At 33.5% G+C, this 23,953-nt stretch overlaps 1 long non-coding RNA gene across 3 annotated transcripts in view; it reads left to right on the top strand.

Annotated features, from left to right (window-relative positions):
* LOC150020733 (uncharacterized) overlaps nucleotides 1-23,953 on the top strand; it is a 448,609-nt gene that overhangs the window by 122,543 nt on the left and 302,113 nt on the right. For all 3 annotated transcript variants that reach the window (XR_016509813.1, XR_016509802.1, XR_016509812.1), the window contains exon 2: nucleotides 14,807-14,867. This is a non-coding gene — a long non-coding RNA (uncharacterized LOC150020733). The remainder of the gene's footprint in view (nucleotides 1-14,806; nucleotides 14,868-23,953) is intronic.

The following is a 23,953-nucleotide window of genomic DNA, read 5'->3' as shown; positions in this document are numbered from 1 at the left end:
AGTTATTGTGTTAATCATTTCACAATAAGTACATATATCAAATAAGAATGTTGCACATCTTACAATTATACAGTGTTATATGCAATTATATCTCAGTAAAACTGGAAAAAAGAAAAACAGAATGTAGCTAGAAAGAACCTTTGATAAAATCAGCATTTAAAGGAGCAGATAAAGGCAGAGAATGCATTTAAAAGAAGAGAGAGAAAGAATGGTCAAAGAGCAGAGAGAATCATGGGAGCCAAGTTTATTAAAGGTTTGGTATCTACAAGAAATATATTCCAAAATTAAGTTCCTTGAATAATAACAAACTTTCTTGTTTTCATTGTGTGAGGTTTTGTGCAGGGTTGTAAAAATTCACTGTCACAGTTATGAAGTCAGGAAGACAAGCCATACAAATATTAAGAAATTAAAAACTTAAGTAAATCTCTATTGCATTCTGTCACTTGGTTTTTCTTGAACATCTGCCAATCACTAGTAGAATGACAATTTTTACTTCATGTAATAATGAGGGAACTGAAAACTTCTGGGGAAAAACATAAAAATTATAAGCTACGTATTTATTGAATAACTAAATGTTTAGCATCATGTATGTCATCTTTTATATAGGATGGGGCAAAGTACATTTATAGTTCATATAAGAAATAATACAATAATTAATAGATAATAATAAAGAATAAACTCTGTTTCACATGCTTACAGCTGTAAACCTACTTTTGTGGCCCCTATATTCCATTCATCTATAAATGTCACAACATAGATAAGCCCATCCTTCTTGTCATAGTATATTTTTTCTTGACAACTTGACTCTAATGTTTTTTATTATTGCTTTTAATTGCTAGATATTTGTATTTCCTCCTCTTTATCCTTGTCTTTTTATCAGAAATGACATCAGATATAGGGAAACCAAGGCCAGAGTTATCAAGATTTTTTACCTTTTGAAAGTAATACCTTGACAATATGATGTTTTCTGTTCATTCAAGACTTCTAGTCATCTTTTTTTTTTTTTTTTTTTTTTTAGTAAAACTATTCATAGTTTCTGGTTCTCAGATTACTCCAAGATATAGCTACCTTAGACTTTTTGAGGTGTTGTTTTTACTTGTTTTCAAACAAGTACATTTTTCCTCATATTTATTTTTCTACTGAATATTTTTATTTATTGGTTTGTTTTTCCTCTAAGAGCACAAAAGTGTCTTTATGGTTTTCTTCTAGCCCTTCGGTTTCATTGATTTGCTTTGTCTGGCTTGTCTTACCATTCTTTCTGGAAGGGGTAACTTATTTCTGCATTCACATCTTATAATCTGTTATTTTGTAGTGAAATTCCTGCATAATCTTTCTTTCATTTCTCTACTTGTACTGCCTCTCCTAGTTGCTTTGAGGTTCTCCTACACTGTTCATTGATGACGCAGTCCCCTCCCTTCAGCAAAAATGTTACTTTATTTTCTACAAAATTTACTCAACAAAGAAGTAAACATTTAAATTTCAAATCTAAATATGCTATTCCTTAATGTCAGTCTTTTCTGTGTTACGTTTTGATGTCTTATTTCCAGTGATAATTGGCTTTCTTATTGTTTTCATCCTCTCAATAATATTTTCTTGTCAGTCAGATATAAATTAGCAATATTAGATTTTGTAGGTTCTTGAAGGCAGTGTATAACAACTCAAGGTAGCAAGATTTTTACAATATTCGTTGGTACTATTTATGCACCAAAAATTCCATAGGGGAAAATGCCATAAGAATATGGCCCAATCACCTAGGTTTTAAACACTTTAATCAACATTTATAATTCTTTTCTCCTCTAGATAGAAAAAAGTGATCAATGCTTACTAAATGTTATTAATCTTTTAATCACTGTTATGGATTTACCAAATAAATTTAAATTAATTATTGGTCAATTAAAAATGAATAATTATAAATAAAAACTTAGCAATGCTGATGCTTGATTCACACACACAAATTGATAGATATATATCCCTAACCTCTTTCCTGCTACTCTAGAGGGTGCTTTGGGATCCACAAAAAACATCTGACATAATTCCTGCTCACCAGTAATACAGTAGCATTAGAGAGGGTTAACTAACACCTTTTTAAAAACCTTTTAAGGAAAAGGCAGTATATTAAGATTTTTTCAGAGCATTAAGTATTACCAAATGCATATTATAGAAGTACCAAGCCAGGTGAAAGTATTCTGAAAGGATTGATACTAAATATTATTTAAGGCCAAAACATCTGCTTGGCTTTGAGTGATGAGAATAATTGGGACATAAGGATAGGGATTTAAAGTCTATCCAAATGGATTCTGTGCCAGCCAGAAGGTCTGGGACCAGTCCCATACAGCTGTAACCAATCCCAGGAGAGTAATAATGTCCAACTGGAGAAACTGTTAGTTACCCTGTATATCCAAGGAGCACCATGAGGATGGGTTCAGCACTGGAAAAAAGATGGGATGGCCATTTTAGTCAAGGTGTGGTCATTCTCACAACCCACCCCAAATAAGACCATTGGGGCATTATTTATTATTCTCCCCTGTGGTAATTGGCTAACCAGTCACCAGAACTATGCAAGTAATGAATGGTACATTCATTGATTTTAATAGATAAAATTCCAGAATCTAAGAAGTTTAGAACTTAAAACATAGTCCAGAAGATTAGAACTTAATGCAGTGTGCCTTAGGCCGCTTTCTGCTCATTGATTCAAGGACTCAGGTTCTTTCCCTCTCACAGCTTCACCAACATCAACTTCCACAGCATCAAGTTACACATTGCCAAGTGGAAGGATTTGATGGTTCTGACCCACCAGTGGAATCTTATCCACATTCTGCTTTTTGAAACACAGCCATATGACCATAACATGCCCAAGTAACTCTGATAAATGCCACCTATCTGTGTCCCCAAGAAGAAGAGTCCCAACCACTATATCAGATAATATGCTTCTGTTATATGTACAAAATTCTGAGTCATACACTGTGGTGAGCATATCTATACCCAAGACATTTTTTTTTTATTTCAAAAGCCTTAGATAGAATTATATATAAACGTTAATGCAATACCAGACATATTAGGTTATGTAACAGAAGGATAAAAATTTCTTACAAAGGAAGGACTTCCTGGAAGAGGCAATATTTGAACCAAGCTTGAAGTCTGTGGGCTCGCCATCAGGGTGAGATGGAAAGTATTGCATGAGAGGTGACATGACAACAAGTAGCTATCAAATGACTAGAAATGGGAGTCTTTGAAAATTTCAGAAATGAAGATGTCTGAGAGGTATTTTGAGACCATCATATAACGTACCTTTACCAGTCTGTCTATAGTTTGAGCCATTTGAAAATCTACAGCATATGCTTAAGAAAGAAGTGTTCACAACACATTGGAATGAAAGAACTAAAAGGTAGAGGTCTTTGGAGGCTATTTGAACAAAGGCGGTGTGGGTAGAACTGAGAGAACAATTAAGCAAAACATTTGAAAACGTAGATGTGAAAAGACTTTGAGATTATTTATACTGGCGATTAATCCAGAGATTTTGTGTTTCACTAACAGTGATCTCAATTATTAATCCTTGGGAATTATTTGATGAGTTCAAAACATTTACAGCTGTTTTCATTAGCTAAGGGACTGTTAAAATTTTCCCAGGCAAGAGCTTTTTTCTGGGTTTGAGCAATGACGTCTCTGAAAGCCTTGAACTTCAGAGACTCACAACAGAGATATCTTCTGTTGTAGCCACATATTATGATATTTTGAAAAAAAATAATTTTGAAGAAAAAAATAAAAGATAGATGACCTTCCCCTTTTAAAGCTCCAACTAGGCAAATATATTCCTTTAATCTTCAAATGCCTTCTCTTGACCAAAAAACCCTCACTCAAAATTCTCTTCAAGACATTGTCAGGATATACATATTCTTTGTAAGTCTTGAAAAAAGTTAAATAAGTTTCAGAATTTGAAGTTTTCATGAATCATTTTAATTGTTCTAGATTGTGGTGAAGGAAAGGGCAACGTGGACTGCTTTTCAAGGGCACACGTAAGTCTCCTCTGCACATTCAAGAATATTCACTACTTAAAATGCTCTCTGGGCATGAAGGTTTTGAGAGCCACTTCCCCCATTTTTATGATACAGAGGAAGTATTTAAATGTTTAAGGACTAAAGTAGGCTCTTGAACTCCCATTAGACCTGCTAGTAACAATTTCCCAGATGTAAAAACATCAGATAGCATTGATGTAGAATCTTTGAAGCCTGGTTTCCAGGTGCTGTGCCCTAAAAATATTTTTCCATTAGCGACTGAAAATGTTACTCCTCTAAGAAGATAGCATAACCCTTGTTAATGTCAAAACAAAAGATCCTCATCAATTCCTTCAGAGAAGGGGTAACAAAATTTAGATTACAACCATAGTGTTATAATTAATATGTTTCTTTTAAATCAACCGTTTACTTAAAATGATTCCAACTTTCAGAGAACTCTTACTTCCACTAAGTATATTATATGTTAGGTTTAAATAAGTTGAGACTGCCAGTCAGAAATACAGTACAATAGCAGAATTCAAATGAAAGGGCGTTAATTATAATAAAAAATTCATCTAATAATATGATTTTCAAGTGAAATTTAGTTGCGGTGGGTAATATTTATGTGCTCTTGAAATGATTTGTTCTAAGGCGCAGCTTTCCTTTTAATAGTGAATACATTTTCAAAATATTAAGAAGAGAAGGACAGACCTACCAAAGGATCTAGGATTACATTTATCAGTTCTTATTCATTGACGGTATTCAGAAAATGAGGGGGACTTTGTTCAAGTAAGTAGAAAAAGGACGAATAATTTATCAGAAGTTGAAGATTGAGCTTAAGCTACTCTCTTATTTGCCACAAAACTTATCTGAGTTCTTAGTTTTTATCCATGCTGACCACTCTACCCCTCACATAGAGTTATTCTGAGGAACAATTATTACACATCTCAGCATTCATAGAAAGAAGTATGAAGCACTCCCGTGGTCTCGCTAGGATTTTCAAACTGTGCCGGTTATCTGACTTTGTTCTCATGGCCTGTGTTGTGTCTTTCTGAGCCCTCACAGCTCTCTAACGTTGCCCTGTTACCAAGTCTGTTACATCAGAGAAGGAAAACTCTGACTCCAAAAAACCTCCGCTGCCTGGCGGCATACCTCTTCAGGGGAAGGGCTAAGGGAGTAAACCCCGACAGAAAATCCGGAGCCGGAGTCCCTAAGGCGGTTTGACGTTATAGTCAACACCGGCAACTCCTGTGGCGCACCTGAAGCCAAGCTGTATTGACTCCGTCTTTCCCTTGGACCCTTCAGCTGCGAAGAGAGGGGGGGTCTGCTGCATGGGCAACAGTAGACCCTCCATATCACCCTGCCCAGGCTCTGTAGCTTCAGCGTCATCGCAAGATGTCGATTCAACACGGGAGGAGACAGATACTACCATGTCACTCCCGAGTCGGACTGCACAGCCATTCTCAGCGGTGCAGATAGACTCTTAAGAAGCTACACCATCGTCTCTCGAGACGGACGGCTGCCGACAACGACGACGACGACGTTACCAAGTCTGCCCGTTTCTGCTTTCACCACTTGAGAGAATGATAAACTTTCTGTATTTCAATAAAGTAAAATATTGGAATGATAATGAAGATAAAGACAGAAAGAAATAGATTTTGTGCTATGATTTGTTGCTACCACAGTGTTGTTTTTCCACATTGCGATTCTTATTGTATCATATCACTTTATTTAAATTATTCATTGTTTTTTAAATATCTTAGTGGTTGATTTTGATATTTTTTCAAAGTTATTTCATGTACTAGAATCTGTGATTAGAAGATTAGGATAAAATGTGTAATAATCATATTTTCTTATTAAAGTTTACCGAGTTCAAATAAAGCCATAACTAAGAATATTTTTGATATTTAATATAAAATAAAGAACTCCCTAGCTGAGTAACTCAGTTGGTTAGAGTATCGTCTGATACGCCAAGGTTGCAAGTTTGATCCCCAGGCAGGGCAAATACAAGAATCAACCAGTGAATGCATATAAGTGAAACAACAGATCTCTCTCTCTCTCTCTCTCTCTCTCTCTCTCTCTCTCTCTCTCATAATGAATGAATACAAATTTAGTAAAACGAAGATTAACTCCCACTGACTTTTCAATTGTATGCAGTTGGAGGGAAATTGTTCTGTTTGTTAGTTTAATATTTTTTGTGGTTCCTTATCACAATTTCTCTTACTCTGCAGAATACTTTAGAAGGAGTAAGCATTTACTATATATATAATTTAAATAAAACAGCAAAAATGTAAAAAACTAGGAAATGAGTATAAACAGCCTCAGAAGCTAAGTTTGGGTGTATAGCAACTGTCTAAACCTTTTGAGGAGGTACATTGGGTATTATGGGGATTTGACATATAACAGAGTGAATTTCACAAAAGCATAATTTGAATGGGCTACAATATTTATAATTAATATAAAACATTTCCCAATTAAGATTTATAGGTATACATTAAATTGAGAATAATTGGAATTTTTCAAATATCTTGAAAAGTGTAAAGGAATCGATAGGTCATCAGTGAAAATATTAATTAAGATGAATAAGAATGTGTGTGAGAGTGTCTTGGGTACATGTGATTTGTTTTTCTATCCTTTTGCAACTCCTTTAAACGATTGGATGTGTCTTCTGGTTCTTTTGTAAAGGTAAGATTTTCTGTCACCTGTACTTATTTTTTTCCCCAAAGAGGGACAATTGAAGTTTCTTGACATGTATAAAAAGATTAAACAGCTTAGCTACTTTTTAAATAATCTTCCCATGCTCGTCAAAAGCAGTGACATTGCCATCATCAGAAATGGTTATAGTAATGTTGACACTTCAGAGATAAGAAGTTTATTATTCATGAAAAATTTTAAAATGACGGCTGACTCTCCTAGATGGCTAAAACAAAGCAAACTTAAGTTTTGATCCTACAGATCTAAGGTATTTGTCTCCAGCTTAATAAGCATCAGGAAGAAGATTAACTGAAAGGCAGGAAATGCAATCTAACAATGAAATGTGTTTGGTTATGGAGGAAAGTTCCAACGGAAGAGGGTGGAAATGCCGGCCGTTTGGATCAGGGGAATCCAGCTGGACAAAGTGCTAAATGACATTCAGTAAGGATTTGATTTTGCTCTAAAAAGGAATACTTCCCCTATCTCATAATTATTTAATGAGTTGATTACCGAATTGAAACTTTTAAGTAAGTTGAGCAAACTGAGGTATGGAAATGGGACATACACAGAAAAGGAAGTTAGTTTTTTCTCAGTGAGATTTGGCTGCTTCTGAATACATAGCAGATTCTGTAATGCTTACAGGCTCCCTAGTTCCATTAACACTGAGAACATAGTATGTATTTGACAAACACATGCTAGTTACATTACATTGTAATATATATAATGCAATCTAAAATTATGTTAGAAAAAAGCCATGTTTGTTTTAGTGAAACACATTCAGTGATAGTACAAAGCCTTAGATCTGATGACTTAAAATATATCTTTAAATCAGTAGAAGTGCGGACGAACCTGGCATGTTAGAAATGATGGGATGATAACTTAGATTTGATTATGGCAAAACTGAGTTGAGCAGCTGTTGAGATTGCCTAATGATATGTGAGTTTCTCATCAGGCCTGTAACATGCTTCCACTAATATAGATTAAGAATGTCTGGATGAACTATAATTATCCCTGTGGCTTTTGCATAACACAATTAGGTCTTTCTAATGCAAAGTACTTTTATTAGGTGAAAAATGATGTTTAAAAGTTATGGAAATAGCCACAAGAACCATTCAATTAAGGACAGCACTCATAATAAGATTCATAATAGGATTACAAAAAAATTTATCTCTTTCTGTTATATAGAGTTTTCAGAATTCAAAGTCTTTTTTCCATGACAGGCACATGAAGGATGGTTTCAATTATGCTGACCTTTTTGCTGGAGTTTGTATACTGTGCCCAGACCACAAAATAGAAAACGCAGTCTTTGTCTGCTTTACATAAATACAGTGCTGAGATTGGCCTGTCTTTAAGTGCCTGATTGCTATTTAATTACAGAGAATTCAGCAACCCAACAACAACAAAAGCAATAAAGAACTCATTTCAGGGCCTTCTTATCCTTCCTATCACATGGGAAAAATGTGTTATATCTGAGAACTTTATATACCTAGATTTATTAAATGGTACTCATTTCATGTTTTTATAAATACTACCTTAAAATATATGAGAATGATTATGTTGATCAATAACACAATGAATGCAATGTACTTGTGTCCATTTTGATACAAAGATATTAAAGCAACTGTGATGTGGCAAATTTTTTAAAAAGTTAAATCTGGAGTGAAAAAATGGGAATTCAGAATGTAGTTATAAAATGTGGCAGGCTATCTGTAGGCAAGTTTCTCAACCTCTCTGAGCCTCATTTTATCATCAATAAAATGAAGCTAATACTCTACCTTGGTGGGCTGTTGAGAAAATTAAATGAGATGATTTGTGTGAACCATTATTGTAAGAATGTTTTTTATAGAATCTAATTTTGAAAAATAATTCACAAGAAATGCAAAAGAGTAATAATATATATTTTTGTTTCATCTCAAAGGAGAGAAATATAGATTAAATGATATTTTTGAGGAGAGTGCTTTTGAATCTATCTTTTATTTATAAGATTGTGAATTTATCTTTAATTACAGAATAGCTGTTTCCTCTTTTTTTCTCACCTTTAAGTGAAAGTGAATTATTTAGCTCTCTCTTCTCTAATACCCTAAGAGGAGGTAAAGATTTATATAGTATTTATGGAAGTATTTCTCAATTATTTTCTTTCCTTACATCCTTTTATGAATATTCAGAAAAGTTTTTCCTTTTTCATCATCATGGTCCACACCTAGTATTTTTGCCATGGAAAATATATCCGTAAGATGTGACTTAAAAAAAGTCTGAGGACCAAGTGGTAGCATAAACTTGGTCATTGAAACTTCCTCCCATAACTCTCTCTGTCATTCTATTTCCTGTTGGTGGTTACAGCCATGTAGACGTAACACCAATATTCACTTTCAGCATTCCACATTTATTTGCTACATTCTTTGGTAAGGATAAGTAGGATGAGTTAGGTGAGGTGATATTTCAAACAGCCTTGTAATAAACACCAGTGTTTATGCCTTCTTTTGCAGAAGTGGAATTTCTAGTTAAAAGATATCATGCATTCAACAATTTCTTGACGATATATACTTCTAGCAACAATATCTTTAAGTATTACTATTAAGGTGAAATGCAATACAATGAATAGTACATACAATAAATCACACATATGAAAAACTACATATGTAAATGTGTAACAATAACTTGAATGACATATACTAAATATCCTTGGTGGAGGGAATAAAACTGGGAAAAAGGAGAAAGGAAAACATTTTTATAACAAATACATGTGTGTTGTTTCAATCTTTGACAATGAAGATGAATTTATATATTGGCATGTATTTTAAACATTAAAATGGATAATCACATGTAATATACAGTGACAAAGTAAATTGCGAAAACTTCAAATCTAAATTTCATAGCTATAATATAATGACATTCTGATTCAAATATGTCAATGTATTTTGTGGTCTGAAACTCCTCATACACACTAGCATGTAAATTATAATTGCAGGTAAAAGTAATAAAAAATAATACTATCTTGGTTTCCAGAACAAATCACTTCCATCTGTACCACTGAATAAGTATAGTTCTGACTTAGCCACATGAGTAACATTACATATGTTTTTAAAAGTCACTATTTGATGAATACCTTAAGCAATTCATATGCTTTGCTTATGATTCGTTTTGGAAATAAGGATCAAGACAGTTAACTTTAGCTGTATCTAGAAATAGTGCCAATGGAATTTAAACTGAATATGTATTTTATTTTAGTTGTTTTCCTTCTCCCTAAATTCTGAAGTTCAATGTTTAACTTGGATTTGTTTTCTCAAGTTTATCTGTAGCCAAAGTCCATGAAATGGCTTATGTGTGTCAATAGTTGACCTAATAGATTTGTCCTATGTTGACACTTTGCTCTTTTCATACTAGGCTGTTTACATAATATAGTTGTATTATTTTCTATGGGCTCTACTTTAATATGGGATTAAGAAATCATGGGCATTTTAGCAAATGTGTAAAAATATTAGGACTTTTAGTAGGGTTTTGGGATAAATCATTTATTCAGTAATTTATTTATTCTTCATTCCTGAGTACCATCAATCACATATTGAGCACCCATCATGTTCACAGATTTATCGAGACAAGAACATTATAGAGAAGTTAGAGGTATAAGATCAATGAGTTCCATAAAATATTAGAGTTGCAATATGAGAACTTTGTATTAACAAGGGTAAAATATCCAAGAATTTCTTCTATCAGGATCATCAGGAAGTATTAACATGTGGAAGCTGCTGTGGAATTAGGATAGACAGCAACAGGATTGTTCATGTTCATAGTGTTAAAGCATGTAGAAGGCTTTGGTGAGAGATAAGAATGCCAATAAGGAAATAAGGCAGGGTTAAATCTTGGAAATCATCAGAAGCTCTGTTCAAGTCCCAGAATTTTTTTCCTTTAGGCAGTGAAGACATATTTACGGGGTTTTATTAAGGGAACAACTGAGCTGCACATTTTATATAGAGAACTTTGGCAGTAATGCAGACAAGAGACAATTCATTTAGGTAATATTGAGACATGAAATAAGCCAGAGTGGTGGTGATGGGGAGGTGAGAAGTTGAGGCAGGATATTTTAGAGAAGTAATATTAATAATATTCAGTCAGTGGTAAAATATAGAGGACGTGGAAAATGCAGTAGTAGGGGTTGATTTCCAAGCACCTGCCTTGAGTTAATGGATGCATAGTCATGCTAGCCACCAACAGGAATAGAAGGGAAGGTTTGGGAAGGAAGGTAAGGAGCTCAGGGGTTAGCCACGTTTTGTTTGAAGTGTTTATGGGGGTGTGAGGTGGAGAAGCCAAGTAGCCAGTTGCATATGTGAACCTACAGTTTAGAATACAGGTTAAAGATATTGATTTGTTGGTCATCATCAGTTAATAAATGGGGTGTTAATATTATTCAAGGTAAAATGTTAACAAGAGAAAGAATGAAATTAAGAACCGAGATGTGCAGAAAAATAATATTTAAGAGGAGGAGAAACCAGCGAAAGGGCTCACCAGAGAAAATCCATGAGGTGTTGCTATTTGAAGTTAACTGGGACCTTGGTGAGGTCAGGTTCAGTAATGTAGTAGAAGTGGAAGCACTTACTCAGTAGCATAGGGGAATTAAAAATAAATGGAGGAGTTCAGATGAACAAGTTCATGTTCTCTTTTGAGGAACTTAGCTGTGAAAGGGACATTAAACTAGAGAAGTCCACAGGGTAGAGGGATGTATTCATTTTCAAAGTAAGAGACACATGAGTATTATTGATGTCCTCTGCAAAAGGATCTGGAAGAGCGAGAGAGTAAGAAGATATAAAATGTGAGAATTATTCATAAAACACCTCAACATGATGCAGCAGAAATGGAGATCTGGCTGTTATCTTTATGGTTGCTAAAGCAGAAATTATGGTATTTTACAGGACATCTTGTTTACTAGGACCTATAGAACAATATTTTTAGATCTACAAAGGCAACATGGCCAAATAGTAGTCTTTCCTCCCATTGTCCTCTGCTCCACCATGAGCAAATATGTTTCTTCTTAGACATACCCTTTTAACAAAAATCACTAAGATCTACTTCCTTGCTCAAGCCAGAAACCAGACTAATCCTCAATTTTTCCCCTAAGTTCATTGTCCAAACATCTTAACTAAATTTGCTTATGACTATTTTTACTACTGCATTCTAGTTGAAAGTATCAGTGTGTTATGCTTGGACTACAACAGCAGCCTTCCAAATTTTCTGCCTCCTTATCTAGAGCCACTTTACCACCTCCCCCCCCCTCCCAATCCTCATCTATTCTCCAATTAGCAGCCAAAATAAATGTCATAAAGATGTTAACTCAAGTCACGTTGTGCTCTGGCTTAAAGTCTTTGACAACTTATAGTGACTACTATCATCATTATCAGAATTTCTCTTCCCCTTTCTCTTTTAGTTATACATTTTCCATTATTTATTCTCTAATAGTAAAACTACTGCTAAAAGAAGTTGATCTTCTGAATTGAAGCATATAGGCTTATTTCTGCTATAAACATTTGACCCCTAGTTAATGCCTTGTTTGAAAGAAATGGGAGTAAAACATTGTTTCTATCACTGGTGCTTTATTTGGCCTCCCAATTCCCAGTAATAAGATAATACTTTAAAAAAAACCAATCTTTGACATTTTTCTAAGCCGATGACATAATATTCATGTATGAACCATGTGTTTCAAAGATATAAATCAGAGATATTTTAAGTAAAAATAGAAAAAAAGACAAAACTGATATTTGATATTTTGAAAAATTCAAATCTCACAACCAAAATTTATATAATAGCAGTGATTAGTAATAGAAGTGTAACATAGGTCAATAAGATCTGAGGTGTTTGTGTTTTTTTAAGAATGCATTAACTTTAATTCTAAAAGTGAAGTCACTACAGAAAAATCTGTAGAGATCTCATCTACTGGAAAAAATTTACTCCAAGGAAGGTGGAATAAATTGGTCAAAGATAATGGTTACAAACTTGGTGATGCAATTGCTTGTGACTTCTAAATGAAATAATTCTGGAAAGATAATATCCTTATATAATAGAATTAGTTACTAAAAGTGGAAGACACAAATTTCAAGTTCAGACATTTCCAGTGAATATGCAGATACATGATATATGTAATACTATATTATATAATACTGTATGTATTAGAATTTTACTTTTATCACATCTGCCATAAAACATTCCTTATGTCCTAAGTGGGTGAGCACAAAAGAAACTAATCTCCTTAGCTATGAAGTTATAAAAGACAATTTTCCTCATGCCTCCTCTGATAGTTCCATTCTACAGGTTGATTGTGTGTGTGTGTGAAATAATTTGCTATTTCAGTATATTGAATGTTATATTAAGGGAGTTTATGGGAAATCTGAAGACTTACTTGCTAAACAGAAGCAGTTCTAAGTGACTTGAGAGAGTAGCCTCTGGACTTTCTCTCTCAAGGGAAACTAACTAATAATCACTTTATACTTGGTTAAGATTCTGCATATCTCTTTATTGTTTTAATAATAGATAAAACTGTAATTAGTAGGCAGAACTTGGATTCATGTTTAGTACATTATTTTGGGCTGTTTGTTTTCCATATTTTAATGGCTATTTTTATAATGCAGAAGAAATTTTAATTACCCTATATAAAAGTCATTCTAAAATAATATTTACAAAATTATTAAGGTAAAGTAACTAAATGGTAGTTACTTTTATTGGTTGGAAGCATGAAAAGGAAGGAGTGCGAATGTGCTTCAGCAGTCTAGACATTCAATATTTTACATGTAACGATATCATTCTATTTTGCCAATATCTACTATAAGCAGAACACTGAGCTCAGTACCAAATACAAAACACTAGTTAAGAAATTATGTGCAGAATGGATCTCAAGGTCTTTATTTTACTTTTCCATGTGAAATCTACTTGCTAATTTGTACATGGGGAACTTCATCTCTACATCATGTTATTAAGCTTCACACTGAATCTGAAAGTTAACACATTCAGATCAGTAAGCAAATTTTAAAAATTCTTTTAAAGCATTCAATGCAAAAATGTGTTCTTTTCGATTTGTGAGTTATCTATGCACAAAATGTCTATCTACATGTCAAAGATACTCAGATGTTTAGCTAAGTATTTTGCAGGCCAAATATATTTTCAAGGTTAAATAAAGAATATTCATTGGAAACCAGACATGGCTCATGGTAGAACTGCATATCAAAATCTTGGTATCTTGCTTATATTTGCATTCTTTATTATTTATATCAGTAGAAAGTACTATATTCAATAATTCAATGAACTAAGATCACCAGAATTAAACTTCAGGAAGGCAGGTCTCTTATCTGTTTTGTTCATTATCCAGTGCCCAGTTCATTGCCTTGTATATAGCAGAGCCTTAATAAACATGTTTTAAAATAATGCCATGGGAAGATAAGCTAAAGCCTTGAGACTTAACATGGGTCATAGTGCTCTCTCTAAGCTAAGATCTCAGCCAGGCTATTTCTCCTTCATTGGGTCTCATACTCCTCATCTTTTAAAAATAAGGAATAGTTAGACTAATGAGGACTCTTCTGATTTTATAAAAGTACTTGGCAATTAGCGTATTATGGCTGAATAACCTTGTAATCAGTAACCTAAAACAAATACATTTTCAGAGGTGATATAATTACTAAAATTATAAATGAGTTTACGTAATATTTGTAGTTAAATTTTTAGGATACAGATTTCCTATTAGCACATAGAAACATAATACAATTTCCCCTACAGAAAGTTTGCATTAAAAAATAAAAAATAATAGTGGTATAGTCTCTGGGCTTTTTTTTTTTTTTTTTTTTTTTGAGGGAAATATTGAGTCAGAGTTCTGAATGAATTTTTTTTTTAATCTGCAGGGTTAAGTTTGAGGACAGGCAGGCTGGAGCTCCTAGCACTAAAGGTGGTGTGTGAATAAATGAAAGGACATGCCTACTTCCTGAGTTTAGTCAGTATTCATGTTAAATGAAAATTCCAAGTTTAATGTATCATTGTGGAAATCTGGAACAGTCATCAGTCTAAGATCGTATGGCATTAATATATTATAAAATTATATGTAAATTATGTTTTCTTAATCCTTCTCAATCACTCTAATTTTTCAGATCTTCAAGAATTTTACTAGGATAATTGTCCAAATGAAATTTCAAGAATTCTATCTAAATGGTAAGTGGAGCTTCTTTTCATATCACCATATTTGTTCATCAAGAAATTAATGCAAGTTTCTGAGTATTGAAATGAGAAGCATGAATTACCATTACTCAATCATATTTTAACTTTTTTTTAAATAAAAAGCAAAACTACTAGAACTTTCATTTATTTTTAATTTATTATGCCTGTATGTAAATATATGCCATGGAAACTTGTGTATTATTTATCATTCCCCTCTAAAATCCAAAATACAGTACAATGTTGGGAATTTAATTTCTCTACTACTAGCAAATATATTTTGTAAACCATATGTAGGTAGACTGTATATAGAAATGTACATTTAACATTACCTTTTCAGATAATTCTGTTATTTATTTTCTGATAGAAAGATTATAAAAACATCAGTATGTACTTCAATAGATACATAATTATATGTACATTAAAGTGATATTGAACTCTGCATCTCATTCTGACACCTTGATAAATTGGTCAATCTTTACTTTTAGGATGATCTTCATTAAGAATTTATTTCTTCAAGGTTTTTTTTTAAAGATTTTATTTATTTTTAGACAGAGGGGAAGGGAGGGAGGAAGAGAGGGGGGAACCATCAATTGGTTGCTTCTTGCACACTCACAACCAGGAACCTGGCCCAGAATCCGGACATGTGCCCTAACCAGGGATCAAACAAGCAACCTTTCGGTTTCTGAAATGATGCCCAACCCACTGAATCACAATAGTCAGGGTATTTCTTGAAGTTTTGAGATGGGAGATGTGCAGTCATTATTCATCTTGTAGAACCACTTGGAAGTAACTGAGAACTGTGTCTCTTAAAATTTGCTGCTTAAGTTTGTGACAAGTGTAGTATCAGCCAAATGGGCTCAAAAAGTGAGAGTAATAATGATGTAAGATTTACATTCACCCCATTTGCCCACAAATGACTCAGTAGCTTGAGTTCAAATCCCTGCCCCAATCACTTGTTCTCTGAGCAGTTGACTTGCTAATATTATATTCTCCTTGAATAGCTGGAAGCTTATTCTTTTATTCCATAATAGATGTGCTTCTTTAGTTACTTGGTAATTTGGATGAATGATCCAAAGTTAGGATGGTACAGTGCTTTCATTGCTTGACATCTTTTTTGTATTATTAAGGAGGTTATATTCATATTGAAACTTTTACGATATTCTCAATAGTTATATATATTATTATTATTTATATATTATATCCTATTACATATATAATATACTATAATAATATAATTATATATTATATACATTAATGTGATCATATCCATGCATCCATCTACCAATTCAACACTAAGTTTTAAGTGCCAACTATATTCCAGATAGTGCCTAAAGCCCCTGAACTTCAATGGTGAATCACAGACAAACTGGGAAGTCTTGACAGTGTACTATAACCAGGATTGCTTTTGTCCCCAATGATAAAGTGATAACTAAGCTATGATTCAGTACAGTTATTTTGATTCACTTTATTCAGCCGACATTGGCTAAGCACACACACTTTTGGGCACTAAGAGAGTGTTCTCAAATGTTAGAGTATGGAAAGATGATTGTGAAGAATCCTTGTATCTGGGCCCAAGCTCTGAAGACTCTGGTTCAGTAGGTATAAGGAGTCTGAGAAGCCACTTTTTCAACAAAGGGCACAGCTGAGTGATGCAGGTTACACCAGAACACACCCAAGAAACCCAAAATAACAATTAGAGGCTTCCCTTCAGAAGCTAATAGTCCAGAGGGTCATGAAAACAATTATAAATTTATTAGAAAAAGCTAAACCAAACATTACAACCACACGTACACACAAACACACAAATTCATAGCTACCTCTAGTTTAAGACTTATCGAGAACCAGACTGTACAAAACACTTTGATTATCCCATTTAATCCCCCTAACTGCTCTATGAGTTAGGTATTCTTACTTCTTTTAAAAAATGCATAATGAATTAACTTAGCCATGGTTTCTATCTAGCAATGGTGGATCTAAGATACAAACTCAGTTTTTCACACCAAAGCTGTGTTCTTACCCAACCCAACTCAGTTTGTGCTATGAAAAGACTGTGGTGACAAATAATTTGAATTAGACAGCCAGGGGCACTAGGGAGCCTGAGGGATATGGGGAACCTTTAGGATGCTGGGTGAGATACTTGAGCTGAGCCTTGAACAGCTAGATCGGCAGCAAAAACGGAAGAGGCCAGGTATGAGTTGGCCTCAGTTTGGGGAGCGGTCAGAACTTGGAGTTGGCTGTACTTGGATGAATGCTGCAAGGATGCAGAAAACAGGCTTTAGTAGGGAGGGCAAGGGCACAAGGTATTCTCTATTCACATTTTGGGAATTTGGATCTTGCACTACAGATATTGGAGCAAGGAAGCAGAAACCATTAGTTTTATGTTTTTGAAAGATTCCTTAATTTGGAAAGAAGATGCAGGGTATCATTGTTGATAGGCAATAGGATTCTCTAACATAAGGAAGCCATGGGAAAAGTCTTAGAACTAATAAGAAAAGGCAGTAAAATGGCTACAAAATAGCTCTCTTGTATGTCAGCAATAAGCAGTTAGAAAATAACAATAGAAAAGCCATTTATTCCCACACAGCAGCAAAAAAAAAAAAAAAATTTGTTTTTATACCCTTCAGGAATAAACTTAACTACATGAAGAAAATGACAAAACCTTACTGAGAAACATTAACAAATACCTTGGCTTCATGGAGAAACACATGATATTCTTAAAAGACAAGACTCAATATTATAAATAAGTTCTCTCTTAATTAATTTACTGGTTTAATGCAATTGGTTTGGCTCAGTGGATTGAGCGTCGGCCTGCGAGCTAAGTGTCGCTGGTTCGATCTTCCAGTCAGGGCACATCAGAGAAGGAAAACTCTGATTCCAAAAAACCTCCGCTGCCTTGCGGCATACCTCTTCAGGGGAAAGGCTAAGGGAGTAAACCCCGACAGAAAATCCGGAGCCGGAGTCCCTAAGGCGGTTTGACGTTGTAGTCAACACCGGCAACTCCTGCGGCGCACCTGAAGCCAAGCTGTATTGACTCCGTCTTTCCCTTGGATCCTTCAGCTGCGAAGAGAGGGGGGGTCTGCTGCATGGGCAACAGCAGACCCTCCATATCACCCTGCCCAGGCTCTGTAGCTTCAGCTTCACTGGAGAGGACACTCCAGCGTCATCGCAAGATGTCGATTCAACACGGGAGGAGACAGATACCGTGTCACTCCCGAGTCGGACTGCACAACCGTTCTCGGCGGTGCAGATAGACTCTTAAGAAGCTACACCATCGTCTCTCGAGACGGACGGCTGCCGACGACGACGACATTAATGTGATTACTAATTTTGGAATAAAAAACACTAGTAAAATAATAAGACCACAGAATTTATGTTGGAGGTGGTATTTATCATTAAAAAAAGTTTCATCCAGTTTCTAAAAATATTGTTGGAATTTTACTTATTGACTTAATTTTCAATCTGACATTCTGTAAAATATTGCCTATTTTATTAGCCGTTCTTATTATTAGCATATATTAATAAATTATAGTCTTATGGTTTGCAAAATTATTGCTGAATAAGTTTGATAGGCTAACATTCTAATTTGTATGTGTTTATTTATTTTGTATGTCAATGGTTTGCAAATTTATTGGTTTTTTCAAAAAGCAAGAAAGAAAAAAGCAGGAACTATTTACTCTTTTTATGTATTAATTCTGATTAACATTTTGTCTACTCATTCTTTATATTAAAATTTATAGATTTATTTCTATGAAAGTGTCTAAATGTGTGTTTTCAGTTGTTTACAATAAGGTCTGAGTATGACAAACTTTTAAAATGTTTGGGAAAGCTTGAAAACAGTATGTAATCCATGTCATATACTAAGTGGAATATAGTTCTATCAATTTAATATAAGTAATTTTATTATTCAGGTTTTATGTTCTGGTATTCTCTCTACTGGATAGAGATGGAGCTAGTTCATGCAAATCTTTACAAAGTCCAAGTAAACCATTTAGATTTGTACTCTAAGGATAAAGCTACCAAATATAAGCTGGTGAGTTATCTGAGTAAACATTACTGAGGAAAATGTGCCTCCTGGGAATGGAGAAGATCAACTACAATAGGTGTAAAACTAGGGCCAGAGAGAAGAATTAAGAATCTGCTTAGATCCAGCATTCATCCATTCAAGAATCTGATCTTTAGAAATGCCTTCCTATCTTAAAGATGTGTTTAGTATTGTAATTCTTTCCCAAGGCTACTCCCACTATCTTCCACTTTTCTTTCATCTAGGACATTAACTCCATCAGCTTTTCTTCTCGGTACTTTTTTTTGTGTGTGGTCTCTTGTGAACTTCATTTTTTATTTGTTTATTTTCGACACCTGTAGTTTGGGCAAGTTCATAAAGATGTCTAAAATTATAACCTCTGAAAGTACGTATACCTTCAGAGCCCTTTTTCTGTTTTGGTACCATTCCCTGTGAGGGGACACCTCTATTTGAAAAAGATAAAAGGGACTGTACAAATTATTCCCTCCAGTGATGCAATAAACAATGAGCAGTAACCAGAAATAGCATGTTTAACCAGGTATACTAAGTCATTATACCATTCTGAAATGGAGGTCCACTCTTCCCCGTACTTGTGTGATGCTCTGTGACACTTAGTACCTCCAATTTGCATTAGTAGTTGTTTGATTTGGTAATCTGAAGATACCCGGAACTTTAATGAGCTCAGTCTTTATCTCTAACCTGCACCTCCTACCATTTCCTGTCCTGTTGGATGGTTGATAGTAATCTGTGCTGGAAATCTAATAGGCTCTCAACATAAAATCTTTATTCAATTCATATTTTAGCTACACTCTACTCTGTCCTATCCTTAACCGATCTTTATGAAAATCCTATTGATCACATATTTACTTTTAATCTCTAATTTCTCTTTATCTCTATACTTATTACCTCAGTTTTGGAATGACACAATGGACTCCTTGATTTTTTATAAGCTCCTATTTCTATATTCTCTCCTCTCTTGTCCATCAACCACGCTACCATCAGAGTACTTCCTAAAATTTGTATGTGATCATGAGAATCAACCCTTCAAAAATCTTGATGACTTTATATTGCTTAGAGGAAAAAGTCCAAACTCCTCAACATGCCATTTGATTTTCTCCACACCTTAGTACCGAGTTTATCTTTTTTCAATCTATTTGCCATTCCCTGTCCCCACATTCCTGAATATAATCACATTTGATTACTGTATATTATGGCGTTTTTGTATTTAGGCCATTTTTTGACATCTGGTGGCTATTTAACAATGTTGCTGATTATTATTTTTTAGAAGATTTATATTTATAATAAGCAGATGCTTATGGTGTCCTGGGTATGTCAGACTAAGAAAATATTGTTTAATTTGGTAATTTATAGGGGTTTTTGAAAGTTTATATTAGGGGAATACCATACAAATAAGATCCATATATGTGACTTAGAAATGATCTACTCTAAACTATGTTTTCTGAATGCTAAATTGAGGCTTGAAGTATCAGGGTCTTACTTAGAATCATAGTTATAGCTGATTAACACTCTGAGATTGACTGCTTCTAAATCTGTGGAGGTTAAAGGAAACAATGGTTCGTGTCCTGAGTATAAGTTTAAGAAATATGATGAACTATAACTATTATATAATACATGTAGATTTTTCTGATTTAATTAAAAATGATTGTATGCATATACTATCAAATAATTTGCCTCCAAGACTACAGTGTTATGATTTTTTTCTGATGTCCAAATTGAAGTGTTTATGATTATGTAATTTTCATTCTTTTTTTAGATCATGTAATTAGACATTTGATTTTTAAATTAAAGGGTAGGTCTCAGCTTGTAAAAAATATGGGTTATGAGAACGTGTGAAAGAGGAGATATTGATATTAGACTGAATGAATTTAGCAGCTACTTCACAAAACTTAGATCAAATAAACATTGTTTCTCTTTGTCTTCATCATAGGAAAAGCAGCGAAGCTAGATTTTCCCTATCATATTTTTGTTTAGTTAAAAGTTTTGAACCAAATGTTACATCTTTGTAATAATACATTTTAAATGTTAACAGCTTGGTTTTAGTCACTTTTTCCAAGGGTCAAGGTATGTTAGCTCTCAATAGTGTAATGCATAGCATTTCCCACACATTGTCAGTAACACAGTCTGAACAGTTGACAGATTGTTTGATCATTTAAATAATTAAGGAAACTAGATTGAACGTACTATGATTGCACTGATTTATCAACCATTAATGAAGAAAACATTATTCTCAATTGACTTAGACACTTTGTCAAGACATCGTTTTCCTGTATCTTGAGAAATAGAGAAAATCTTCCACTTTCTAGTTCTATTATTGGAGGGAGAAAATGAATTTTGCTTTGTAGATTTGTTTATATTTTGTGAATTTCTCTTGATTTTATAGTTTTATCAGAGTTATAAGCTCTAGGAATTCATACTTAGTTTTTATATTTAAATTTAGAAAATATAATTTAGATCCATAGCGAACATCTGCAAACAGATATTTTTTTCCTTCAAAAGAACCCTACTGTTTAAGGTTGAGAAACAACACATGAGAGACCTAATAGGTTAAAATGGCCATAGTTTTCCCAATGTTGATAAGATTTCAGCTGTAAAAGGTGAGCTTCTGTGTACGGAATCATAAAATTAGAGTTTTATATATTGGGTAGTTTTTTTAGAGCTTCTAACCTAATATCCGTATTATATAAACAGAGTACTGGAAAGGTTGAGTGAATTATTACATTCATGGAACTAGTAAGTGATACATGGACCACAATTGCAGTGAAAAATATAGATAGCTAAGCATGAGAAAATCTTTCATAATACCTTCTAATTTATTATAACAAGGAAGCTGGCTCAAATTAAACTATATACAGAGTTATATATCTCAATATTAAAAGTAAAATAAAATTTTGCTTGATGTAAGCATTCCTGAATTTCTAAATATATAAAATTCCAAAATAGCCTCTAGTAAGTACTATTTTGTAGGTAAGTAATTATGATTTACAGCAAAAATTAACATTGATTTATTTTCATTGTAATATGTTTTGAGTATTATTTGAAATACTGTAATTTTTATGATTCAGAGGGGAGTAATCTATTTTATATTGAGTTTTTAAGAAGTATTTTAAAGTTCTATTTTAGATGTCAAACATGATTTTGTTATGTAGCAATGTTATAAAATATAAATGATTTTAGATAGAAATGCATCATCAGATTATACTTAATTTCTCTTATTTCTCTCTCAAAACATAATGCTTGTTTTTGTATTTAGACTTATTTTAGTGTTTCTTGTACTTAGTTAGAATTATCTAATTGCTAGTCTTCCACAGTGATGCTATACTACAAGAGAGGGATCATTCCTATTTATCTCTTTCAACTATGGCTACCTATTTGAAAAACCTTCGAAGATTTTTTAAATACTTGGAAATAGAGAATGAAACTTTATTGTGGTGACATTATACATCTACTTCTGTCAAAACCAATTAAATTGTATACCTTAATCATAAGAGGTAAAAGAGAGGTAAAACATACACTTACCATATGACCCACTAATCTACTTGGTGGGAGAAGGGGAATACTCAGGTTCCACCTGCAAAGGTTCTGATTTAATTGGTTTTCATTGGGACTCAGGTTCTGGTACTCATTAAATCTCCCAGCATTGAGAACCTGTGTTGTAGCATACATCCAAGTACTTTGTACATAGTAAATTTTCAAAAAACTGTTATCATTGTTTAATTAAATACATTTCTTCTTTCTATTCATTCATTCATTCACAAATAATAAAACCTCCACACATTGTAAAACCTAGAGGTACAGAAATTATACCAGAGGAACTCCAATAGAGGAAGTACTCTCCAAACAGTCTTATGCAAAATGTAGATATGCCACATCCTTCAGGCATACATCTTGACAAAGGCACATCATAAACCACATCTATGTGGTAAGTTATAGTATATTTTGAACAAAGACTGACAACAGTTAACGAAGACTGATCAATTTAAAGTATGGAATTTAAGGCACATTTAAAAAATATTTTATTAATTGTAAAAGGATCTATTTTTCTGGGAATTTAAATTTTATATGGTATGTCACACTGTACAAAACACTTTCATAAGTATATGGTCATTGACTAAAATCTCTCTTTTGAACATGGTCTTTAATGTTGACATCCACATATATTCATTTTTCTGTTAAATTTACTCATTCAAACATCAGTTTATGAATAAAAATTTTATACAATTTTATTGTAGTTTTGCTTTAAGACAATAGTTTTCTTTTTTATTTTTCTTTTTAATTTTTAATTACAGTTTATATTCAATATTTTTCTGTATTGGTTTCAGATATAAGGCAAAGTGGTTAGAAAACTGTGTACTTTACAAAGTGGTCTCCCTATTGCTTCAACAGTTAAGTCCTGGTAGTGGACTTAACTGTTATAGACTGTGTAACATATTTGTGTAATTAATTTATCACTTAATTCAATTTTCCTGTTATTAAAATGAGAGGATAACAGAAAAACCTAGAGTGCTGACATTGGTGGTTAGAATTGTAGGTTTTAAAAATAAAGTTATTTGAGATGAAGACACCATCAATTTGTATCTAAATTACCAAATATAGGCCAAAGGGATTTTATATTTATTGTAGCCCTTTGGGTATAATCTTCATAATTTTGAACTTTTGGAATTTATATATTTTGTGAGTCATAATAGTGTAGGCTGTGCTGCATTAAGAAGCCATCCCGTATTTCATTGGTTTATCTCAACAAACATTCAGTTTTCACTCACACTGTAGAACAAGGAAAACTGAAGAGGGACTATCTTGACTGACATAGCAGAAAAAGAGACACTAGTGAGTGGATGGCTAGCTTTTAAAGCATTACATCTGTTCACATTGTGTTTCCCAACACAAGTTATATGAGCACATCTAATTCAAAAAGGATGAGAAGGTACATCCCAACTATATGCTTGGGAGGAAGGAGGATTGGCTGGAGCATTTGTGAACAAGTTTTAGTGAGCTCCCCAGTCATCTTCTTCTGGTTAAGACTTTTTAAGGACTCATTTAT

The sequence above is a fragment of the Furipterus horrens genome, unplaced genomic scaffold (genome assembly GCF_987537825.1).
Source record: "Furipterus horrens unplaced genomic scaffold, mFurHor1.1.pri manual_scaffold_1, whole genome shotgun sequence".
In the NCBI taxonomy this organism is placed as follows: Eukaryota; Metazoa; Chordata; class Mammalia; order Chiroptera; family Furipteridae; genus Furipterus; species Furipterus horrens.
Note: the sequence above shows the minus strand (reverse complement) of the source record. Positions and strands in the feature narration are given on the sequence as shown.